We start from the raw sequence: 26,756 nt of genomic DNA, 5'->3' as shown, positions 1-26,756 counted from the left end.
TCCAAAAATTACGAGTCTCCAGAAATCTCAGCAACTATTTTTTCACCCAAACTGGATGATACTTTCAGGTAATGATCAGTACACTAAGCCCACTTGGTTCCCCAAATTTCGTTCTTCTATGTTGAAGCGTTCGTTTCCAGTAACAGTTTGAATTTTGGCGTTTCACTCTGTTTTCTCCTATACTGATAGATGTATTTGGAACTCTCAATCAAACACGGTTTGTGCTAGCTTCTTGAAACTTGACACAATAAAGCAGTTTCACGTTCTTTCTCTATGTTCTGTTTCCTTTTGATGTAGCCCTAAGCAGTGACTGGGGAGAAACACTTTCATTGAAAGGGGTTGCCAAGCTTCCAAAAATTACTAGTCTCCAGAAATCACAGCAACTATTTCTTCAGCCAAACTGGATGACACTTTCAGGTAATGATCAGTACACTAAGCCCACTTGGTTCCGCAAATTTCGAAATTGTATGTTGAAGCGTTCGTTTCCAGTAACAGTTTGAATTTTGGCGTTTCACTCTGTGTTCTCCTATACTGATAGATGTATTTGGAACTCTAAATCAAACACGGTTTGTGCTAGCTTCTTGAAACTTGACACAATAAAGCAGTTTCACGTTCTATCTCTATGTTCTGTTTCCTCTTGATGTAGCCCTAAGCAGTGAATGGGGAGAAACACTTTCATTGAAAGGGGTTGCCAAGCGTTCAAAAATTACGAGTCTCCAGAAATCTCAGCAACTATTTTTTCACCCAAACTGGATGATACTTTCAGGTAATGATCAGTACACTAAGCCCACTTGGTTCTCCAAATTTCGTTCTTCTATGTTGAAGCGTTCGTTTCCAGTAACAGTTTGAATTTTGGCGTTTCACTCTGTTTTCTCCTATACTGATAGATGTATTTGGAACTCTAAATCAAACACGGTTTGTGCTAGCTTCTTGAAACTTGACACAATAAAGCAGTTTCACGTTCTTTCTCTATGTTCTGTTTCCTCCTGATGTAGCCCTAAGCAGTGACTGGGGAGAAACACTTTCATTGAAAGGGGTTGCCAAGATTCCAAAAATTACGAGTCTCCAGAAATCTCAGCAACTGTTTCTTCAGCCAAACTGGATGACACTTTCAGGTAATGATCAGTACACTAAGCCCACTTGGTTCCCCAAATTTCGAAATTTTATTTTGAAGCGTTCGTTTCCAGTGACAGTTTGAATTTTGGCGTTTCACTCTGTTTTCTCCTATACTGATAGATGTATTTGGAACTCTAAATCAAACACGGTTTGTGCTAGCTTCTTGAAACTTGACACAATAAAGCAGTTTCACGTTCTTTCTCTATGTTCTGTTTTCTTTTGATGTAGCCCTAAGCAGTGAATGGGGAGAAACACTTTCATTGAAAGGGGTTGCCAAGCTTCCAAAAATTACTAGTCTCCAGAAATCTCAGCAACTATTTCTTCAGCCAAACTGGATGACACTTTCAGGTAATGATCAGTACACTAAGCCCACTTGGTTCCGCAAATTTCGAAATTGTATGTTGAAGCGTTCGTTTCCAGTAACAGTTTGAATTTTGGCGTTTCACTCTGTTTTCTCCTATACTGATAGATGTATTTGGAACTCTAAATCAAACACGGTTTGTGCTAGCTTCTTGAAACTTGACACAATAAAGCAGTTTCACGTTCTTTCTCTATGTTCTGTTTCCTCCTGATGTAGCCCTAAGCAGTGACTGGGGAGAAACACTTTCATTGAAAGGGGTTGCCAAGCTTCCAAAAATTACGAGTCTCCAGAAATCTCAGCAACTGTTTCTTCAGCCAAACTGGATGACACTTTCAGGTAATGATCAGTACACTAAGCCCACTTGGTTCCCCAAATTTCGAAATTTTATTTTGAAGCGTTCGTTTCCAGTGATAGTTTGAATTTTGGCGTTTCACTCTGTTTTCTCCTATACTGATAGATGTATTTGGAACTCTAAATCAAACACGGTTTGTGCTAGCTTCTTGAAACTTGACACAATAAATCAGTTTCACGTTCTTTCTCTATGTTCTGTTTCCTCTTGATGTAACCCTCAACTGTGACTGGGGAGAAGCACTTTCATTGAAAGTGGCTGCCAAGCTTCCAAAAATTACGAGTCTCCAGAAATCTCAGCAACTATTTTTTCACCCAAACTGGATGATACTTTCAGGTAATGATCAGTACACTAAGCCCACTTGGTTCCCCAAATTTCGTTCTTCTATGTTGAAGCGTTCGTTTCCAGTAACAGTTTGAATTTTGGCGTTTCACTCTGTTTTCTCCTATACTGATAGATGTATTTGGAACTCTAAATCAAACACGGTTTGTGCTAGCTTCTTGAAACTTGACACAATAAAGCAGTTTCACGTTCTTTCTCTATGTTCTGTTTCCTCCTGATGTAGCCCTAAGCAGTGACTGGGGAGAAACACTTTCATTGAAAGGGGTTGCCAAGCTTCCAAAAATTACTAGTCTCCAGAAATCTCAGCAACTATTTCTTCAGCCAAACTGGATGACACTTTCAGGTAATGATCAGTACACTAAGCCCACTTGGTTCCGCAAATTTCGAAATTGTATGTTGAAGCGTTCGTTTCCAGTAACAGTTTGAATTTTGGCGTTTCACTCTGTTTTCTCCTATACTGATAGATGTATTTGGAACTCTAAATCAAACACGGTTTGTGCTAGCTTCTTGAAACTTGACACAATAAAGCAGTTTCACGTTCTATCTCTATGTTCTGTTTCCTCTTGATCTAGCCCTAAGCAGTGAATGGGGAGAAACACTTTCATTGAAAGGGGTTGCCAAGCTTCCAAAAATTACGAGTCTCCAGAAATCTCAGCAACTATTTTTTCACCCAAACTGGATGATACTTTCAGGTAATGATCAGTACACTAAGCCCACTTGGTTCCCCAAATTTCGTTCTTCTATGTTGAAGCGTTCGTTTCCAGTAACAGTTTGAATTTTGGCGTTTCACTCTGTTTTCTCCTATACTGATAGATGTATTTGGAACTCTAAATCAAACACGGTTTGTGCTAGCTTCTTGAAACTTGACACAATAAAGCAGTTTCACGTTCTTTCTCTATGTTCTGTTTCCTCCTGATGTAGCCCTAAGCAGTGACTGGGGAGAAACACTTTCATTGAAAGGGGTTGCCAAGCTTCCAAAAATTACGAGTCTCCAGAAATCTCAGCAACTGTTTCTTCAGCCAAACTGGATGACACTTTCAGGTAATGATCAGTACACTAAGCCCACTTGGTTCCCCAAATTTCGAAATTTTATTTTGAAGCGTTCGTTTCCAGTGACAGTTTGAATTTTGGCGTTTCACTCTGTTTTCTCCTATACTGATAGATGTATTTGGAACTCTAAATCAAACACGGTTTGTGCTAGCTTCTTGAAACTTGACACAATAAATCAGTTTCACGTTCTTTCTCTATGTTCTGATTCCTCTTGATGTAACCCTCAACTGTGACTGGGGAGAAGCACTTTCATTGAAAGTGGTTGCCAAGCTTCCAAAAATTACGAATCTCCAGAAATCTCAGCAACTATTTTTTCACCCAAACAGGATGATACTTTCAGGTAAAGATCAGTACACTAAGCCCACTTGGTTCCCCAAATTTCGTTCTTCTATGTTGAAGCGTTCGTTTCCAGTAACAGTTTGAATTTTGGCGTTTCACTCTGTTTTCTCCTATACTGATAGATGTATTTGGAACTCTAAATCAAACACGGTTTGTGCTAGCTTCTTGAAAGTTGACACAATATAGCAGTTTCACGTTCTATCTCTATGTTCTCTTTCCTCCTGATGTAGCCCTAAGCAGTGAATGGGGAGAAACACTTTCATTGAAAGGGGTTGCCAAGCTTCCAAAAATTACGAGTCTCCAGAAATCTCAGCAACTATTTTTTCACCCAAACTGGATGATACTTTCAGGTAATGATCAGTACACTAAGCCCACTTGGTTCCCCAAATTTCGTTCTTCTATGTTGAAGCGTTCGTTTCCAGTAACAGTTTGAATTTTGGCGTTTCACTCTGTTTTCTCCTATACTGATAGATGTATTTGGAACTCTAAATCAAACACGGTTTGTGCTAGCTTCTTGAAACTTGACACAATAAAGCAGTTTCACGTTCTATCTCTATGTTCTGTTTCCTCTTGATGTAGCCCTAAGCATTGACTGGGGAGAAACACTTTCATTGAAAGGGGTTGCCAAGCTTCCAAAAATTACTAGTCTCCAGAAATCTCAGCAACTATTTCTTCAGCCAAACTGGATGACACTTTCAGGTAATGATCAGTACTCTAAGCCCACTTGGTTCCGCAAATTTCGAAATTGTATATTGAAGCGTTCGTTTCCAGTAACAGTTTGAATTTTGGCGTTTCACTCTGTTTTCTCCTATACTGATAGATGTATTTGGAACTCTAAATCAAACACGGTTTGTGCTAGCTTCTTGAAAGTTGACACAATATAGCAGTTTCACGTTCTATCTCTATGTTCTCTTTCCTCCTGATGTAGCCCTAAGCAGTGAATGGGGAGAAACACTTTCATTGAAAGGGGTTGCCAAGCTTCCAAAAATTACGAGTCTCCAGAAATCTCAGCAACTATTTTTTCACCCAAACTGGATGATACTTTCAGGTAATGATCAGTACACTAAGCCCACTTGGTTCCCCAAATTTCGTTCTTCTATGTTGAAGCGTTCGTTTCCAGTAACAGTTTGAATTTTGGCGTTTCACTCTGTTTTCTCCTATACTGATAGATGTATTTGGAACTCTAAATCAAACACAGTTTGTGCTAGCTTCTTGAAACTTGACACAATAAAGCAGTTTCACGTTCTTTCTCTATGTTCTGTTTTCTTTTGATGTAGCCCTAAGCAGTGACTGGGGAGAAACACTTTCATTGAAAGGGGTTGCCAAGCTTCCAAAAATTACTAGTCTCCAGAAATCTCAGCAACTATTTCTTCAGCCAAACTGGATGACACTTTCAGGTAATGATCAGTACACTAAGCCCACTTGGTTCCGCAAATTTCGAAATTGTATGTTGAAGCGTTCGTTTCCAGTAACAGTTTGAATTTTGGCGTTTCACTCTGTTTTCTCCTATACTGATAGATGTATTTGGAACTCTAAATCAAACACGGTTTGTGCTAGCTTCTTGAAACTTGACACAATAAAGCAGTTTCACGTTCTTTCTCTATGTTCTGTTTCCTCCTGATGTAGCCCTAAGCAGTGACTGGGGAGAAACACTTTCATTGAAAGGGGTTGCCAAGCTTCCAAAAATTACGAGTCTCCAGAAATCTCAGCAACTGTTTCTTCAGCCAAACTGGATGACACTTTCAGGTAATGATCAGTACACTAAGCCCACTTGGTTCCCCAAATTTCGAAATTTTATTTTGAAGCGTTCGTTTCCAGTGACAGTTTGAATTTTGGCGTTTCACTCTGTTTTCTCCTATACTGATAGATGTATTTGGAACTCTAAATCAAACACGGTTTGTGCTAGCTTCTTGAAACTTGACACAATAAATCAGTTTCACGTTCTTTCTCTATGTTCTGTTTCCTCTTGATGTAACCCTCAACTGTGACTGGGGAGAAGCACTTTCATTGAAAGTGGCTGCCAAGCTTCCAAAAATTACGAGTCTCCAGAAATCTCAGCAACTATTTTTTCACCCAAACTGGATGATACTTTCAGGTAATGATCAGTACACTAAGCCCACTTGGTTCCCCAAATTTCGTTCTTCTATGTTGAAGCGTTCGTTTCCAGTAACAGTTTGAATTTTGGCGTTTCACTCTGTTTTCTCCTATACTGATAGATGTATTTGGAACTCTAAATCAAACACGGTTTGTGCTAGCTTCTTGAAACTTGACACAATAAAGCAGTTTCACGTTCTTTCTCTATGTTCTGTTTCCTCCTGATGTAGCCCTAAGCAGTGACTGGGGAGAAACACTTTCATTGAAAGGGGTTGCCAAGATTCCAAAAATTACGAGTCTCCAGAAATCTCAGCAACTGTTTCTTCAGCCAAACTGGATGACACTTTCAGGAAATGATCAGTACACTAAGCCCACTTGGTTCCCCAAATTTCGAAATTTTGTTTTGAAGCGTTCGTTTCCAGTGACAGTTTGAATTTTGGCGTTTCACTCTGTTTTCTCCTATACTGATAGATGTATTTGGAACTCTAAATCAAACACGGTTTATGCTAGCTTCTTGAAACTTGACACAATAAAGCAGTTTCACGTACTTTCTCTATGTTCTGTTTCCTTTTGATGTAGCCCTAAGCAGTGACTGGGGAGAAACACTTTCATTGAAAGGGGTTGCCAAGCTTCCAAAAATTACTAGTCTCCAGAAATCTCAGCAACTATTTCTTCAGCCAAACTGGATGACACTTTCAGGTAATGATCAGTACACTAAGCCCACTTGGTTCCGCAAATTTCGAAATTGTATGTTGAAGCGTTCGTTTCCAGTAACAGTTTGAATTTTGGCGTTTCACTCTGTTTTCTCCTATACTGATAGATGTATTTGGAACTCTAAATCAAACACGGTTTGTGCTAGCTTCTTGAAACTTGACACAATAAAGCAGTTTCACGTTCTATCTCTATGTTCTGTTTCCTCTTGATGTAGCCCTAAGCAGTGAATGGGGAGAAACACTTTCATTGAAAGGGGTTGCCAAGCTTCCAAAAATTACGAGTCTCCAGAAATCTCAGCAACTATTTTTTCACCCAAACTGGATGATACTTTCAGGTAATGATCAGGACACTAAGCCCACTTGGTTCCCCAAATTTCGTTCTTCTATGTTGAAGCGTTCGTTTCCAGTAACAGTTTGAATTTTGGCGTTTCACTCTGTTTTCTCCTATACTGATAGATGTATTTGGAACTCTAAATCAAACACGGTTTGTGCTAGCTTCTTGAAACTTGACACAATAAAGCAGTTTCACGTTCTTTCTCTATGTTCTGTTTCCTCCTGATGTAGCCCTAAGCAGTGACTGGGGAGAAACACTTTCATTGAAAGGGGTTGCCAAGCTTCCAAAAATTACGAGTCTCCAGAAATCTCAGCAACTGTTTCTTCAGCCAAACTGGATGACACTTTCAGGTAATGATCAGTACACTAAGCCCACTTGGTTCCCCAAATTTCGAAATTTTATTTTGAAGCGTTCGTTTCCAGTGACAGTTTGAATTTTGGCGTTTCACTCTGTTTTCTCCTATACTGATAGATGTATTTAGAACTCTAAATCAAACAGGGTTTGTGCTAGCTTCTTGAAACTTGATACAATAAAGAAGTTTCACGTTCTATCTCTATGTTCTGTTTCTTCTTGATGTAGCCCTAAGCAGTGAATGGGGAGAAACACTTTCATTGAAAGGGGTTGCCAAGCTTCCAAAAATTACGAGTCTCCAGAAATCTCAGCAACTATTTCTTCACCCAAACTGGATGATACTTTCAGGTAATGATCAGTACACTAAGCCCACTTGGCTCCCCAAATTTCCTTCTTCTATGTTGAAGCGTTCGTTTCCAGTAACAGTTTGAATTTTGGCGTTTCACTCTGTTTTCTCCTATACTGATAGATGTATTTGGAACTCTAAATCAAACACGGTTTGTGCTAGCTTCTTGAAACTTGACACAATAAATCAGTTTCACGTTCTATCTCTATGTTCTGTTTCCTCTTGATGTAACCCTCAACAGTGACTGGGGAGAAGCACTTTCATTGAAAGTCGTTGCCAAGCTTCCAAAAATTACGAGTCTCCAGAAATCTCAGCAACTATTTTTTCACCCAAACTGGATGATACTTTCAGGTAAAGATCAGTACACTAAGCCCACTTGGTTCCCCAAATTTCGTTCTTCTATGTTGAAGCGTTCGTTTCCAGTAACAGTTTGAATTTTGGCGTTTCACTCTGTTTTCTCCTATACTGATAGATGTATTTGGAACTCTAAATCAAACACGGTTTGTGCTAGCTTCTTGAAAGTTGACACAATATAGCAGTTTCACGTTCTATCTCTATGTTCTGTTTCCTCCTGATGTAGCCCTAAGCAGTGAATGGGGAGAAACACTTTCATTGAAAGGGGTTGCCAAGTTTCCAAAAATTGCGAGTCTCCAGAAATCTCAGCAACTATTTTTTCACCCAAACTGGATGATACTTTCAGGAAAAGATCAGTACACTAAGCCCACTTGGTTCCCCAAATTTCGTTCTTCTATGTTGAAGCGTTCGTTTCCAGTAACAGTTTGAATTTTGGCGTTTCACTCTGTTTTCTCCTATACTGATAGATGTATTTGGAACTCTAAATCAAACACGGTTTGTGCTAGCTTCTTGAAACTTGACACAATATACCAGTTTCACCTTCTGTCTCTATGTTGTGTTTCCTCCTGATGTAGCCCTAAGCAGTGACTGGGGAGAAACACTTTCATTGAAAGGGGTTGCCAAGCTTCCAAAAATTACGAGTCTCCAGAAATCTCAGCAACTATTTTTTCACCCAAACAGGATGATACTTTCAGGTAAAGATCAGTACACTATGCCCACTTGGTTCCCCAAATTTCGTTCTTCTATGTTGAAGCGTTCGTTTCCAGTAACAGTTTGAATTTTGGCGTTTCACTCTGTTTTCTCCTATACTGATAGATGTATTTGGAACTCTAAATCAAACACAGTTTGTGCTAGCTTCTTGAAAGTTGACACAATATAGCAGTTTCACGTTCTATCTCTATGTTCTCTTTCCTCCTGATGTAGCCCTAAGCAGTGAATGGGGAGAAACACTTTAATTGAAAGGGGTTGCCAAGCTTCCAAAAATTACGAGTCTCCAGAAATCTCAGCAACTATTTTTTCACCCAAACTGGATGATACTTTCAGGTAATGATCTGTACACTAAGCCCACTTGGTTCCCCAAATTTCGTTCTTCTATGTTGAAGCGTTCGTTTCCAGTAACAGTTTGAATTTTGGCGTTTCACTCTGTTTTCTCCTATACTGATAGATGTATTTGGAACTCTAAATCAAACACGGTTTGTGCTAGCTTCTTGAAACTTGACACAATAAAGCAGTTTCACGTTCTTTCTCTATGTTCTTTTTCCTTTTGATGTAGCCCTAAGCAGTGACTGGGGAGAAACACTTTCATTTAAAGGGGTTGCCAAGCTTCCAAAAATTACTAGTCTCCAGAAATATCAGCAACTATTTCTTCAGCCAAACTGGATGACACTTTCAGGTAATGATCAGTACACTAAGCCCACTTGGTTCCGCAAATTTCGAAATTGTATGTTGAAGCGTTCGTTTCCAGTAACAGTTTGAATTTTGGCGTTTCACTCTGTTTTCTCCTATACTGATAGATGTATTTGGAACTCTAAATCAAACACGGTTTGTGCTAGCTTCTTGAAACTTGACACAATAAATCAGTTTCACGTTCTATCTCTATGTTCTGTTTCCTCTTGATGTAACCCTCAACAGTGATTGGGGAGAAGCACTTTCATTGAAAGTCGTTGCGAAGCTTCCAAAAATTACGAGTCTCCAGAAATCTCAGCAACTATTTTTTCACCCAAAAAGGATGATACTTTCAGGTAAAGATCAGTACACTAAGCCCACTTGGTTCCCCAAATTTCGTTCTTCTATGTTGAAGCGTTCGTTTCCAGTAACAGTTTGAATTTTGGCGTTTCACTCTGTTTTCTCCTATACTGATAGATGTATTTGGAACTCTAAATCAAACACGGTTTGTGCTAGCTTCTTGAAAGTTGACACAATATAGCAGTTTCACGTTCTATCTCTATGTTCTCTTTCCTCCTGATGTAGCCCTAAGCAGTGAATGGGGAGAAACACTTTCATTGAAAGGGGTTGCCAAGCTTCCAAAAATTACGAGTCTCCAGAAATCTCAGCAACTATTTTTTCACCCAAACTGGATGATACTTTCAGGTAATGATCAGTACACTAAGCCCACTTGGTTCCCCAAATTTCGTTCTTCTATGTTGAAGCGTTCGTTTCCAGTAACAGTTTGAATTTTGGCGTTTCACTCTGTTTTCTCCTATACTGATAGATGTATTTGGAACTCTAAATCAAACACGGTTTGTGCTAGCTTCTTGAAACTTGACACAATAAAGCAGTTTCACGTTCTTTCTCTATGTTCTGTTTCCTTTTGATGTAGCCCTAAGCAGTGACTGGGGAGAAACACTTTCATTGAAAGGGGTTGCCAAGCTTCCAAAAATTACTAGTCTCCAGAAATCTCAGCAACTATTTCTTCAGCCAAACTGGATGACACTTTCAGGTAATGATCAGTACACTAAGCCCACTTGGTTCCGCAAATTTCGAAATTGTATGTTGAAGCGTTCGTTTCCAGTAACAGTTTGAATTTTGGCGTTTCACTCTGTGTTCTCCTATACTGATAGATGTATTTGGAACTCTAAATCAAACACGGTTTGTGCTAGCTTCTTGAAACTTGACACAATAAAGCAGTTTCACGTTCTATCTCTATGTTCTGTTTCCTCTTGATGTAGCCCTAAGCAGTGAATGGGGAGAAACACTTTCATTGAAAGGGGTTGCCAAGCGTCCAAAAATTACGAGTCTCCAGAAATCTCAGCAACTATTTTTTCACCCAAACTGGATGATACTTTCAGGTAATGATCAGTACACTAAGCCCACTTGGTTCCCCAAATTTTGTTCTTCTATGTTGAAGCGTTCGTTTCCAGTAACAGTTTGAATTTTGGCGTTTCACTCTGTTTTCTCCTATACTGATAGATGTATTTGGAACTCTAAATCAAACACGGTTTGTGCTAGCTTCTTGAAACTTGACACAATAAAGCAGTTTCACGTTCTTTCTCTATGTTCTGTTTCCTCCTGATGTAGCCCTAAGCAGTGACTGGGGAGAAACACTTTCATTGAAAGGGGTTGCCAAGCTTCCAAAAATTACGAGTCTCCAGAAATCTCAGCAACTGTTTCTTCAGCCAAACTGGATGACACTTTCAGGTAATGATCAGTACACTAAGCCCACTTGGTTCCCCAAATTTCGAAATTTTATTTTGAAGCGTTCGTTTCCAGTGACAGTTTGAATTTTGGCGTTTCACTCTGTTTTCTCCTATACAGATAGATGTATTTGGAACTCTAAATCAAACATGGTTTGGCTAGCTTCTTGAAACTTGACACAATAAAGCAGTTTCACGTTCTTTCTCTATGTTCTGTTTCCTTTTGATGTAGCCCTAAGCAGTGACTGGGGAGAAACACTTTCATTGAAAGGGGTTGCCAAGCTTCCAAAAATTACTAGTCTCCAGAAATCTCAGCAACTATTTCTTCAGCCAAACTGGATGACACTTTCAGGTAATGATCAGTACACTAAGCCCACTTGGTTCCGCAAATTTCGAAATTGTATGTTGAAGCGTTCGTTTCCAGTAACAGTTTGAATTTTGGCGTTTCACTCTGTTTTCTCCTATACTGATAGATGTATTTGGAACTCTAAATCAAACACGGTTTGTGCTAGCTTCTTGAAACTTGACACAATAAATCAGTTTCACGTTCTATCTCTATGTTCTGTTTCCTCTTGATGTAACCCTCAACAGTGACTGGGGAGAAGCACTTTCATTGAAAGTCGTTGCCAAGCTTCCAAAAATTACGAGTCTCCAGAAATCTCAGCAACTATTTTTTCACCCAAACAGGATGATACTTTCAGGTAAAGATCAGTACACTAAGCCCACTTGGTTCCCCAAATTTCGTTCTTCTATGTTGAAGCGTTCGTTTCCAGTAACAGTTTGAATTTTGGCGTTTCACTCTGTTTTCTCCTATACTGATAGATGTATTTGGAACTCTAAATCAAACACGGTTTGTGCTAGCTTCTTGAAAGTTGACACAATATAGCAGTTTCACGTTCTATCTCTATGTTCTCTTTCCTCCTGATGTAGCCCTAAGCAGTGAATGGGGAGAAACACTTTAACTGAAAGGGGTTGCCAAGCTTCCAAAAATTACGAGTCTCCAGAAATCTCAGCAACTATTTTTTCACCCAAACTGGATGATACTTTCAGGTAATGATCAGTACACTAAGCCCACTTGGTTCCCCAAATTTCGTTCTTCTATGTTGAAGCGTTCGTTTCCAGTAACAGTTTGAATTTTGGCGTTTCACTCTGTTTTCTCCTATACTGATAGATGTATTTGGAACTCTAAATCAAACACGGTTTGTGCTAGCTTCTTGAAACTTGACACAATAAAGCAGTTTCACGTTCTTTCTCTATGTTCTTTTTCCTTTTGATGTAGCCCTAAGCAGTGACTGGGGAGAAACACTTTCATTTAAAGGGGTTGCCAAGCTTCCAAAAATTACTAGTCTCCAGAAATCTCAGCAACTATTTCTTCAGCCAAACTGGATGACACTTTCAGGTAATGATCAGTACACTAAGCCCACTTGGTTCCGCAAATTTCGAAATTGTATGTTGAAGCGTTCGTTTCCAGTAACAGTTTGAATTTTGGCGTTTCACTCTGTTTTCTCCTATACTGATAGATGTATTTGGAACTCTAAATCAAACACGGTTTGTGCTAGCTTCTTGAAACTTGACACAATAAATCAGTTTCACGTTCTATCTCTATGTTCTGTTTCCTCTTGATGTAACCCTCAACAGTGACTGGGGAGAAGCACTTTCATTGAAAGTCGTTGCGAAGCTTCCAAAAATTACGAGTCTCCAGAAATCTCAGCAACTATTTTTTCACCCAAAAAGGATGATACTTTCAGGTAAAGATCAGTACACTAAGCCCACTTGGTTCCCCAAATTTCGTTCTTCTATGTTGAAGCGTTCGTTTCCAGTAACAGTTTGAATTTTGGCGTTTCAATCTGTTTTCTCCTATACTGATAGATGTATTTGGAACTCTAAATCAAACACGGTTTGTGCTAGCTTCTTGAAAGTTGACACAATATAGCAGTTTCACGTTCTATCTCTATGTTCTCTTTCCTCCTGATGTAGCCCTAAGCAGTGAATGGGGAGAAACACTTTCATTGAAAGGGGTTGCCAAGCTTCCAAAAATTACGAGTCTCCAGAAATCTCAGCAACTATTTTTTCACCCAAACTGGATGATACTTTCAGGTAATGATCAGTACACTAAGCCCACTTGGTTCCCCAAATTTCGTTCTTCTATGTTGAAGCGTTCGTTTCCAGTAACAGTTTGAATTTTGGCGTTTCACTCTGTTTTCTCCTATACTGATAGATGTATTTGGAACTCTAAATCAAACACGGTTTGTGCTAGCTTCTTGAAACTTGACACAATAAAGCAGTTTCACGTTCTTTCTCTATGTTCTGTTTCCTTTTGATGTAGCCCTAAGCAGTGACTGGGGAGAAACACTTTCATTGAAAGGGGTTGCCAAGCTTCCAAAAATTACTAGTCTCCAGAAATCTCAGCAACTATTTCTTCAGCCAAACTGGATGACACTTACAGGTAATGATCAGTACACTAAGCCCACTTGGTTCCGCAAATTTCGAAATTGTATGTTGAAGCGTTCGTTTCCAGTAACAGTTTGAATTTTGGCGTTTCACTCTGTGTTCTCCTATACTGATAGATGTATTTGGAACTCTAAATCAAACACGGTTTGTGCTAGCTTCTTGAAACTTGACACAATAAAGCAGTTTCACGTTCTATCTCTATGTTCTGTTTCCTCTTGATGTAGCCCTAAGCAGTGAATGGGGAGAAACACTTTCATTGAAAGGGGTTGCCAAGCGTCCAAAAATTACGAGTCTCCAGAAATCTCAGCAACTATTTTTTCACCCAAACTGGATGATACTTTCAGGTAATGATCAGTACACTAAGCCCACTTGGTTCCCCAAATTTCGTTCTTCTATGTTGAAGCGTTCGTTTCCAGTAACAGTTTGAATTTTGGCGTTTCACTCTGTTTTCTCCTATACTGATAGATGTATTTGGAACTCTAAATCAAACACGGTTTGTGCTAGCTTCTTGAAACTTGACACAATAAAGCAGTTTCACGTTCTTTCTCTATGTTCTGTTTCCTCCTGATGTAGCCCTAAGCAGTGACTGGGGAGAAACACTTTCATTGAAAGGGGTTGCCAAGCTTCCAAAAATTACGAGTCTCCAGAAATCTCAGCAACTGTTTCTTCAGCCAAACTGGATGACACTTTCAGGTAATGATCAGTACACTAAGCCCACTTGGTTCCCCAAATTTCGAAATTTTATTTTGAAGCGTTCGTTTCCAGTGACAGTTTGAATTTTGGCGTTTCACTCTGTTTTCTCCTATACAGATAGATGTATTTGGAACTCTAAATCAAACATGGTTTGGCTAGCTTCTTGAAACTTGACACAATAAAGCAGTTTCACGTTCTTTCTCTATGTTCTGTTTCCTTTTGATGTAGCCCTAAGCAGTGACTGGGGAGAAACACTTTCATTGAAAGGGGTTGCCAAGCTTCCAAAAATTACTAGTCTCCAGAAATCTCAGCAACTATTTCTTCAGCCAAACTGGATGACACTTTCAGGTAATGATCAGTACACTAAGCCCACTTGGTTCCGCAAATTTCGAAATTGTATGTTGAAGCGTTCGTTTCCAGTAACAGTTTGAATTTTGGCGTTTCACTCTGTTTTCTCCTATACTGATAGATGTATTTGGAACTCTAAATCAAACACGGTTTGTGCTAGCTTCTTGAAACTTGACACAATAAATCAGTTTCACGTTCTATCTCTATGTTCTGTTTCCTCTTGATGTAACCCTCAACAGTGACTGGGGAGAAGCACTTTCATTGAAAGTCGTTGCCAAGCTTCCAAAAATTACGAGTCTCCAGAAATCTCAGCAACTATTTTTTCACCCAAACAGGATGATACTTTCAGGTAAAGATCAGTACACTAAGCCCACTTGGTTCCCCAAATTTCGTTCTTCTATGTTGAAGCGTTCGTTTCCAGTAACAGTTTGAATTTTGGCGTTTCACTCTGTTTTCTCCTATACTGATAGATGTATTTGGAACTCTAAATCAAACACGGTTTGTGCTAGCTTCTTGAAAGTTGACACAATATAGCAGTTTCACGTTCTATCTCTATGTTCTCTTTCCTCCTGATGTAGCCCTAAGCAGTGAATGGGGAGAAACACTTTAACTGAAAGGGGTTGCCAAGCTTCCAAAAATTACGAGTCTCCAGAAATCTCAGCAACTATTTTTTCACCCAAACTGGATGATACTTTCAGGTAATGATCAGTACACTAAGCCCACTTGGTTCCCCAAATTTCGTTCTTCTATGTTGAAGCGTTCGTTTCCAGTAACAGTTTGAATTTTGGCGTTTCACTCTGTTTTCTCCTATACTGATAGATGTATTTGGAACTCTAAATCAAACACGGTTTGTGCTAGCTTCTTGAAACTTGACACAATAAAGCAGTTTCACGTTCTTTCTCTATGTTCTGTTTCCTTTTGATGTAGCCCTAAGCAGTGACAGGGGAGAAACACTTTCATTGAAAGGGGTTGCCAAGCTTCCAAAAATTACTAGTCTCCAGAAATCACAGCAACTATTTCTTCAGCCAAACTGGATGACACTTTCAGGTAATGATCAGTACACTAAGCCCACTTGGTTCCGCAAATTTCGAAATTGTATGTTGAAGCGTTCGTTTCCAGTAACAGTTTGAATTTTGGCGTTTCACTCTGTGTTCTCCTATACTGATAGATGTATTTGGAACTCTAAATCAAACACGGTTTGTGCTAGCTTCTTGAAACTTGACACAATAAAGCAGTTTCACGTTCTATCTCTATGTTCTGTTTCCTCTTGATGTAGCCCTAAGCAGTGAATGGGGAGAAACACTTTCATTGAAAGGGGTTGCCAAGCGTCCAAAAATTACGAGTCTCCAGAAATCTCAGCAACTATTTTTTCACCCAAACTGGATGATACTTTCAGGTAATGATCAGTACACTAAGCCCACTTGGTTCCCCAAATTTCGTTCTTCTATGTTGAAGCGTTCGTTTCCAGTAACAGTTTGAATTTTGGCGTTTCACTCTGTTTTCTCCTATACTGATAGATGTATTTGGAACTCTAAATCAAACACGGTTTGTGCTAGCTTCTTGAAACTTGACACAATAAAGCAGTTTCACGTTCTTTCTCTATGTTCTGTTTCCTCCTGATGTAGCCCTAAGCAGTGACTGGGGAGAAACACTTTCATTGAAAGGGGTTGCCAAGCTTCCAAAAATTACGAGTCTCCAGAAATCTCAGCAACTGTTTCTTCAGCCAAACTGGATGACACTTTCAGGTAATGATCAGTACACTAAGCCCACTTGGTTCCCCAAATTTCGAAATTTTATTTTGGGGCGTTCGTTTCCAGTGACAGTTTGAATTTTGGCGTTTCACTCTGTTTTCTCCTATACTGATAGATGTATTTGGAACTCTAAATCAAACACGGTTTGTGCTAGCTTCTTGAAACTTGACACAATAAAGCAGTTTCACGTTCTTTCTCTATGTTCTGTTTCCTTTTGATGTAGCCCTAAGCAGTGACTGGGGAGAAACACTTTCATTGAAAGGGGTTGCCAAGCTTCCAAAAATTACTAGTCTCCAGAAATCTCAGCAACTATTTCTTCAGCCAAACTGGATGACACTTTCAGGTAATGATCAGTACACTAAGCCCACTTGGTTCCGCAAATTTCGAAATTGTATGTTGAAGCGTTCGTTTCCAGAAACAGTTTGAATTTTGGCGTTTCACTCTGTTTTCTCCTATACTGATAGATGTATTTGGAACTCTAAATCAAACACGGTTTGTGCTAGCTTCTTGAAACTTGACACAATAAATCAGTTTCACGTTCTATCTCTATGTTCTGTTTCCTCTTGATGTAACCCTCAACAGTGACTGGGGAGAAGCACTTTCATTGAAAGTCGTTGCCAAGCTTCCAAAAATTACGAGTCTCCAGAAATCTCAGCAACTATTTTTTCACCCAAACTGGATGATACTTTCAGGTAAAGATCAGTACACTAAGCCCACTTGGTTCCCCAAATTTCGTTCTTCTATGTTGAAGCGTTCGTTTCCAGTAACAGTTTGAATTTTGGCGTTTCACTCTGTTTTCTCCTATACTGATAGATGTATTTGGAACTCTAAATCAAACACGGTTTGTGCTAGCTTCTTGAAAGTTGACACAATATAGCAGTTTCACGTTCTATCTCTATGTTCTGTTTCCTCCTTATGTAGCCCTAAGCAGTGAATGGGGAGAAACACTTTCATTGAAAGGGGTTGCCAAGTTTCCAAAAATTACGAGTCTCCAGAAATCTCAGCAACTATTTTTTCACCCAAACTGGATGATACTTTCAGGTAATGATCAGTACACTAAGCCCACTTGGTTCCCCAAATTTCGTTCTTCTATGTTGAAGCGTTCGTTTCCAGTAACAGTTTGAATTTTGGTGTTTCACTCTGTTTTCTCATATACTGATAGATGTATTTGGAACTCTAAATCAAACACGGTTTGTGCTAGCTTCTTGAAACTTGACACAATAAAGCAGTTTCACGTTCTATCTCTATGTTCTGTTTCCTCTTGATGTAGCCCTAAGCAGTGAATGGGGAGAAACACTTTCATTGAAAGGGGTTGCCAAGCTTCCAAAAATTACAAGTCTCCAGAAATCTCAGCAACAATTTTTTCACCCAAACTGGATGATACTTTCAGGTAATGATCAGTACACTAAGCCCACTTGGTTCCCCAAATTTCGTTCTTCTATGTTGAAGCGTTCGTTTCCAGTAACAGTTTGAATTTTGGTGTTTCACTCTGTTTTCTCTTATACTGATAGATGTATTTGGAACTCTAAATCAAACACGGTTTGTGCTAGCTTCTTGAAACTTGACACAATAAAGCAGTTTCACGTTCTTTCTCTATGTTCTGTTTCCTTTTGATGTAGCCCTAAGCAGTGACTGGGGAGAAACACTTTCATTGAAAGGGGTTGCCAAGCTTCCAAAAATTACTAGTCTCCAGAAATCTCAGCAACTATTTCTTCAGCCAAACTGGATGACACTTTCAGGTAATGATCAGTACACTAAGCCCACTTGGTTCTGCAAATTTTGAAATTTTATGTTGAAGTGTTCGTTTCCAGTAACAGTTTGAATTTTGGCGTTTCACTCTGTTTTCTCCTATACTGATACATGTATTTGGAACTCTAAATCAAACACGGTTTGTGCTAGCTTCTTGAAACGTGACACAATAAAGCAGTTTCACGTTCTATCTCTATGTTCTGTTTCCTCTTGAGGTAGCCCTAAGCAGTGAATGGGGAGAAACACTTTCATTGAAAGGGGTTGCCAAGCTTCCAAAAATTACGAGTCTCCAGAAATCTCAGCAACTATTTTTTCACCCAAACTGGATGATACTTTCAGGTAAAGATCAGTACACTAAGCCCACTTGGTTCCCCAAATTTCCTTTCTCTATGTTGAAGAGTTCGTTTCCAGTAACAGTTTGAATTTTGGCGTTTCACTCTGTTTTCTCCTATACTGATAGATGTATTTGGAACTCTAAATCAAACAGGGTTTGTGCTAGCTTCTTGAAACTTGACACAATAAATCAGTTTCACGTTCTATCTCTATGTTCTGTTTCCTCTTGATGTAACCCTCAACAGTGACCTGGGAGAAGCACTTTCATTGAAAGGGGTTGCCAAGCTTCCAAAAATTACGAGTCTCCAGAAATCTCAGCAACTATTTTTTCACCCAAACTGGATGATACTTTCAGGAAAAGATCAGTACACTAAGCCCACTTGGTTCCCCAAATTTCATTCTTCTATGATGAAGCGTTCATTTCCAGTAACAGTTTGAATTTTGGCGTTTCACTCTGTTTTCTCCTATACTGATAGATGTATTTGGAACTCTAAATCAAACACGGTTTGTGCTAGCTTCTTGAAAGTTGACACAATATAGCAGTTTCATGTTCTATCTCTATGTTCTCTTTCCTCCTGATGTAGCCCTAAGCAGTGAATGGGGAGAAACACTTTCATTGAAAGGGGTTGCCAAGCTTCCAAAAATTACGAGTCTCCAGAAATCTCAGCAACTATTTTTTCACCCAAACTGGATGATACTTTCAGGTAATGATCAGTACACTAAGCCCACTTGGTTCCCCAAATTTCGTTCTTCTATGTTGAAGCGTTCGTTTCCAGTAACAGTTTGAATTTTGGCGTTTCACTCTGTTTTCTCCTATACTGATAGATGTATTTGGAACTCTAAATCAAACACGGTTTGTGCTAGCTTCTTGAAATGTGACACAATAAAGCAGTTTCACGTTCTATCTCTATGTTCTGTTTCCTCTTGATGTAGCCCTAAGCAGTGAATGGGGAGAAACACTTTCATTGAAAGGGGTTGCCAAGCTTCCAAAAATTACGAGTCTCCAGAAATCTCAGCAACTATTTTTTCACCCAAACTGGATGATACTTTCAGGTAATGATCAGTACACTAAGCCCACTTGGTTCCCCAAATTTCGTTCTTCTATGTTGAAGCGTTCGTTTCCAGTAACAGTTTGAATTTTGGCGTTTTACTCTGTTTTCTCCTATACTGATAGATGTATTTGGAACTCTAAATCAAACAAGGTTTGTGGTAGCTTCTTGAAACTTGACACAATAAAGCAGTTTCACGTTCTTTCTCTATGTTCTGTATCCTTTTGATGTAGCCCTAAGCTGTGACTGGGGAGAAACACTTTCATTGAAAGGGGTTGCCAAGCTTCCAAAAATTACTAGTCTCCAGAAATCTCAGCAACTATTTCTTCAGCCAAACTGGATGACACTTTCAGGTAATGATCAGTACACTAAGCCCACTTGGTTCCGCAAATTTCGAAATTGTATGTTGAAGCGTTCGTTTCCAGTAACAGTTTGAATTTTGGCGTTTCACTCTGTTTTCTCCTATACTGATAGATGTATTTGGAACTCTAAATCAAACACGGTTTGTGCTAGCTTCTTGAAACTTGACACAATAAAGCAGTTTCACGTTCTATCTCTATGTTCTGTTTCCTCTTGATGTAGCCCTAAGCAGTGACTGGGGAGAAACACTTTCATTGAAAGGGGTTGCCAAGCTTCCAAAAATTACTAGTCTCCAGAAATCTCAGCAACTATTTCTTCAGCCAAACTGGATGACACTTTCAGGTAATGATCAGTACACTAAGCCCACTTGGTTCCGCAAATTTCGAAATTGTATGTTGAAGCGTTCGTTTCCAGTAACAGTTTGAATTTTGGCGTTTCACTCTGTTTTCTCCTATACTGATAGATGTATTTGGAACTCTAAATCAAACACGGTTTGTGCTAGCTTCTTGAAACTTGACACAATAAAGCAGTTTCACGTTCTTTCTCTATGTTCTGTTTCCTCCTGATGTAGCCCTAAGCAGTGACTGGGGAGAAACACTTTCATTGAAAGGGGTTGCCAAGCTTCCAAAAATTACGAGTCTCCAGAAATCTCAGCAACTGTTTCTTCAGCCAAACTGGATGACACTTTCAGGTAATGATCAGTACACTAAGCCCACTTGGTTCCCCAAATTTCGAAATTTTATTTTGAAGCGTTCGTTTCCAGTGACAGTTTGAATTTTGGCGTTTCACTCTGTTTTCTCCTATACTGATAGATGTATTTGGAACTCTAAATCAAACAGGGTTTGTGCTAGCTTCTTGAAACTTGATACAATAAAGCAGTTTCACGTTCTATCTCTATGTTCTGTTTCTTCTTGATGTAGCCCTAAGCAGTGAATGGGGAGAAACACTTTCATTGAAAGGGGTTGCCAAGCTTCCAAAAATTACGAGTCTCCAGAAATCCCAGCAACTATTTCTTCACCCAAACTGGATGATACTTTCAGGTAATGATCAGTACACTAAGCCCACTTGGTTCCCCAAATTTTGTTCTTCTATGTTGAAGCGTTCGTTTCCAGTAACAGTTTGAATTTTGGCGTTTCACTCTGTTTTCTCCTATACTGATAGATGTATTTGGAACTCTAAATCAAACACGGTTTGTGGTAGCTTCTTGAAACTTGACACAATAAATCAGTTTCACGTTCTATCTCTATGTTCTGTTTCCTCTTGATGTAACCCTCAACAGTGACTGGGGAAAAGCACTTTCATTGAAAGTGGTTGCCAAGCTTCCAAAAATTACGAGTCTCCAGAAATCTCAGCAACTATTTTTTCACCCAAACTGGATGATACTTTCAGGTAAAGATCAGTACACTAAGCCCACTTGGTTCCCCAAATTTCGTTCTTCTATGTTGAAGCGTTCGTTTCCAGTAACAGTTTGAATTTTGGCGTTTCACTCTGTTTTCTCCTATACTGATAGATGTATTTGGAACTCTAAATCAAACACGGTTTGTGCTAGCTTCTTGAAACTTGACACAATAAAGCAGTTTCACGTTCTTTCTCTATGTTCTGTTTCCTTTTGATGTAGCCCTAAGCAGTGACTGGGGAGAAACACTTTCATTGAAAGGGGTTGCCAAGCTTCCAAAAATTACTAGTCTCCAGAAATCTCAGCAACTATTTCTTCAGCCAAACTGGATGACACTTTCAGGTAATGATCAGTACACTAAGCCCACTTGGTTCCGCAAATTTCGAAATTGTATGTTGAAGCGTTCGTTTCCAGTAACAGTTTGAATTTTGGCGTTTCACTCTGTTTTCTCCTATACTGATAGATGTATTTGGAACTCTAAATCAAACACGGTTTGTGCTAGCTTCTTGAAACTTGACACAATAAAGCAGTTTCACGTTCTATCTCTATGTTCTGTTTCCTCTTGATGTAGCCCTAAGCAGTGAATGGGGAGAAACACTTTCATTGAAAGGGGTTGCCAAGCTTCCAAAAATTACGAGTCTCCAGAAATCTCAGCAACTATTTTTTCACCCAAACTGGATGATAATTTCAGGTAATGATCAGTACACTAAGCCCACTTGGTTCCCCAAATTTCGTTCTTCTATGTTGAAGCATTCGTTTCCAGTAACAGTTTGAATTTTGGCGTTTCACTCTGTTTTCTCCTATACTGATAGATGTATTTGGAACGCTAAATCAAACACGGTTTGTGCTAGCTTATTGAAACTTGACACAATAAAGCAGTTTCACGTTCTTTCTCTATGTTCTGTTTTTTTTTTGATGTAGCCCTAAGCAGTGACTGGGGAGAAACTCTTTCATTGAAGGGGGTTGCCAAGCGTCCAAAAATTACGAGTCTCCAGAAATCTCAGCAACTGTTTCTTCAGCCAAACTGGATGACACTTTCAGGTAATGATCAGTACACTAAGCCCACTTGGTTCCCCAAATTTCGAAATTTTATTTTGAAGCGTTCGTTTCCAGTGACAGTTTGAATTTTGGCGTTTCACTCTGTTTTCTCCTACACTGATAGATGTATTTGGAACTCTAAATCAAACAGGGTTTGTGCTAGCTTCTTGAAACTTGATACAATAAAGCAGTTTCACGTTCTATCTCTATGTTCTGTTTCTTCTTGATGTAGCCCTAAGCAGTGAATGGGGAGAAACACTTTCATTGAAAGGGGTTGCCAAGCTTCCAAAAATTACGAGTCTCCAGAAATCTCAGCAACTATTTCTTCACCCAAACTGGATGATACTTTCAGGTAATGATCAGTACACTAAGCCCACTTGGCTCCCCAAATTTCCTTCTTCTATGTTGAAGCGTTCCTTTCCAGTAACAGTTTGAATTTTGGCGTTTCACTCTGTTTTCTCCTATACTGATAGATGTATTTGGAACTCTAAATCAAACACGGTTTGTGCTAGCTTCATGAAACTTGACACAATAAATCAGTTTCACGTTCTATCTCTATGTTCTCTTTCCTCTTGATGTAACCCTCAACAGTGACTGGGGAGAAGCACTTTCATTGAAAGTGGTTGCCAAGCTTCCAAAAATTACGAGTCTCCAGAAATCTCAGCAACTATTTTTTCACCCAAACTGGATGATACTTTCACGTAAATATCAGTACACTAAGCCCACTTGGTTCCCCAAATTTCGTTCTTCTATGTTGAAGCATTCGTTTCCAGTAACAGTTTGAATTTTGGCGTTTCACTCTGTTTTCTCCTATACTGATAGATGTATTTGGAACTCTAAATCAAACACGGTTTGTGCTAGCTTCTTGAAAGTTGACACAATATAGCAGTTTCACGTTCTATCTCTATGTTCTGTTTCCTCCTGATGTAGCCCTAAGCAGTGAATGGGGAGAAACACTTTCATTGAAAGGGGTTGCCAAGCTTCCAAAAATTACGAGTCTCCAGAAATCTCAGCAACTATTTTTTCACTTAAACTGGATGATACTTTCAGGTAATGATCAGTACACTAAGCCCACTTGGTTCCCCAAATTTCGTTCTTGTATGTTGAAGCGTTCGTTTCCAGTAACAGTTTGAATTTTGGCGTTTCACTCTGTTTTCTCCTATACTGATAGATGTATTTGGAACTCTAAATCAAACACGGTTTGTGCTAGCTTCTTGAAACTTGACACAATAAAGCAGTTTCACGTTCTTTCTCTATGTTCTGTTTCCTCCTGATGTAGCCCTAAGCAGTGACTGGGGAGAAACACTTTCATTGAAAGGGGTTGCCAAGCTTCCAAAAATTACGAGTCTCCAGAAATCTCAGCAACTGTTTCTTCAGCCAAACTGGATGACACTTTCAGGTAATGATCAGTACACTAAGCCAACTTGGTTCCCCAAATTTCAAAATTTTATTTTGAAGCGTTCGTTTCCAGTGACAGTTTGAATTTTGGCGTTTCACTCTGTTTTCTCCTATACTGATAGATGTATTTGGAACTCTAAATCAAACAGGGTTTGTGCTAGCTTCTTGAAACTTGATACAATAAAGCAGTTTCATGTTCTATCTCTATGTTCTGTTTCTTCTTGATGTAGCCCTAAGCAGTGAATGGGGAGAAACACTTTCATTGAAAGGGGTTGCCAAGCTTCCAAAAATTACGAGTCTCCAGAAATCTCAGCAACTATTTCTTCACCCAAACTGGATGATACTTTCAGGTAATGATCAGTACACTAAGCTCACTTGGCTCCCCAAATTTCCTTCTTCTATGTTGAAGCGTTCGTTTCCAGTAACAGTTTGAATTTTGGCGTTTCACTCTGTTTTCTCCTATACTGATAGATGTATTTGGAACTCTAAATCAAACACGGTTTGCGCTAGCTTCTTGAAACTTGACACAATAAATCAGTTTCACGTTCTATCTCTATGTTCTGTTTCCTCTTGATGTAACCCTCAACAGTGACTGGGGAGTAGCACTTTCATTGAAAGTAGTTGCCAAGCTTCCAAAAATTACGAGTCTCCAGAAATCTCAGCAACTATTTTTTCACCCAAACTGGATGATACTTTCAGGAAAAGATCAGTACACTAAGCCCACTTGGTTCCCCAAATTTCGTTCTTCTATGTTGAATCGTTAGTTTCCAGTAACAGTTTGAATTTTGGCGTTTCACTCTGTTTTCTCCTATACTGATAGATGTATTTGGAACTCTAAATCAAACACGGTTTGTGCTAGCTTCTTGAAAGTTGACACAATATAGCAGTTTCACCTTCTATCTCTATGTTCTGTTTCCTCCTGATGTAGCCCTAAGCAGTGACTGGGGAGAAACACTTTCATTGAAAGGGGTTGCCAAGCTTCCAAAAATTACGAGTCTCCAGAAATCACAGCAACTATTTTTTCACCCAAACTGGATGACACTTTCAGGTAATGATCAGTACACTAAGACCACTTGGTTCCCCAAATTTCGTAATTTTATGTTGAAGCGTTCGTTTCCAGTAACAGTTTGAATTTTGGCGTTTCACTCTGTTTTCTCCTATACTGATAGATGTATTTGGAACTCTAAATCAAACAGGGTTTGTGCTAGCTTCTTGAAACTTGACACAATAAATCAGTTTCACGTTCTATCTCTATGTCCTGTTTCCTCTTGATGTAACCCTCAACAGTGACTGGGGAGAAACACTTTCATTGAAAGGGGTTGCCAAGCTTCCAAAAATTACGAGTCTCCAGAAATCTCAGCAACTATTTTTTCACCCAAGCTGGATGATACTTTCAGGTAATGATCAGTACACTAAGCCCACTTGGTTCCCCAAATTTCTTTCTTCTATGTTGAAGCGTTCGTTTCCAGTAACAGTTTGAATTTTGGCGTTTCACTCTGTTTTCTCCTATACTGATAGATGTATTTGGAACTCTAAATCAAACACGGTTTGTGCTAGCTTCTTGAAACGTGACACAATAAAGCAGTTTCACGTTCTATCTCTATGTTCTGTTTCCTCTTGATGTAGCTCTAAGCAGTGAATGGGGAGAAACACTTTCATTGAAAGGGGTTGCCAAGCTTCCAAAAATTACGAGTCTCCAGAAATCTCAGCAACTGTTTCTTCAGCCAAACTGGATGACACTTTCAGGTAATGATCAGTACACTAAGCCCACTTGGTTCCCCAAATTTCGAAATTTTATTTTGAAGCGTTCGTTTCCAGTGACAGTTTGAATTTTGGCGTTTCACTCTGTTTTCTCCTACACTGATAGATGTATTTGGAACTCTAAATCAAACACGGTTTGTGCTAGCTTCTTGAAACTTGACACAATAAAGCAGTTTCACGTTCTATCTCTATGTTCTGTTTCCTCTTGATGTAGCCCTAAGCAGTGAATGGGGAGAAACACTTTCATTGAAAGGGGTTGCCAAGCTTCCAAAAATTACGAGTCTCCAGAAATCTCAGCAACTATTTTTTCACCCAAACTGGATGATAATTTCAGGTAATGATCAGTACACTAAGCCCACTTGGTTCCCCAAATTTCGTTCTTCTACGTTGAAGCATTCGTTTCCAGTAACAGTTTGAATTTTGGCGTTTCACTCTGTTTTCTCCTATACTGATAGATGTATTTGGAACGCTAAATCAAACACGGTTTGTGCTAGCTTATTGAAACTTGACACAATAAAGCAGTTTCACGTTCTTTCTCTATGTTCTGTTTTTTTTTTTTGATGTAGCCCTAAGCAGTGACTGGGGAGAAACTCTTTCATTGAAGGGGGTTGCCAAGCTTCCAAAAATTACGAGTCTCCAGAAATCTCAGCAACTGTTTCTTCAGCCAAACTGGATGACACTTTCAGGTAATGATCAGTACACTAAGCCCACTTGGTTCCCCAAATTTCGAAATTTTATTTTGAAGCGTTCGTTTCCAGTGACAGTTTGAATTTTGGCGTTTCACTCTGTTTTCTCCTACACTGATAGATGTATTTGGAACTCTAAATCAAACAGGGTTTGTGCTAGCTTCTTGAAACTTGACACAATAAAGCAGTTTCACGTTCTATCTCTATGTTCTGTTTCTTCTTGATGTAGCCCTAAGCAGTGAATGGGGAGAAACACTTTCATTGAAAGGGGTTGCCAAGCTTCCAAAAATTACGAGTCTCCAGAAATCTCAGCAACTATTTCTTCACCCAAACTGGATGATACTTTCAGGTAATGATCAGTACACTAAGCCCACTTGGCTCCCCAAATTTCCTTCTTCTATGTTGAAGCGTTCCTTTCCAGTAACAGTTTGAATTTTGGCGTTTCACTCTGTTTTCTCCTATACTGATAGATGTATTTGGAACTCTAAATCAAACACGGTTTGTGCTAGCTTCATGAAACTTGACACAATAAATCAGTTTCACGTTCTATCTCTATGTTCTCTTTCCTCTTGATGTAACCCTCAACAGTGACTGGGGAGAAGCACTTTCATTGAAAGTGGTTGCCAAGCTTCCAAAAATTACGAGTCTCCAGAAATCTCAGCAACTATTTTTTCACCCAAACTGGATGATACTTTCACGTAAATATCAGTACACTAAGCCCACTTGGTTCCCCAAATTTCGTTCTTCTATGTTGAAGCATTCGTTTCCAGTAACAGTTTGAATTTTGGCGTTTCACTCTGTTTTCTCCTATACTGATAGATGTATTTGGAACTCTAAATCAAACACGGTTTGTGCTAGCT

Source organism: Spermophilus citellus, assembly GCF_964194105.1.
Source record: "Spermophilus citellus genome assembly, chromosome: 3".
NCBI lineage: Eukaryota > Metazoa > Chordata > Mammalia > Rodentia > Sciuridae > Spermophilus > Spermophilus citellus.
The sequence above is the reverse complement of the archived record's forward strand: the minus strand, read 5'-3'. Positions refer to the sequence as shown.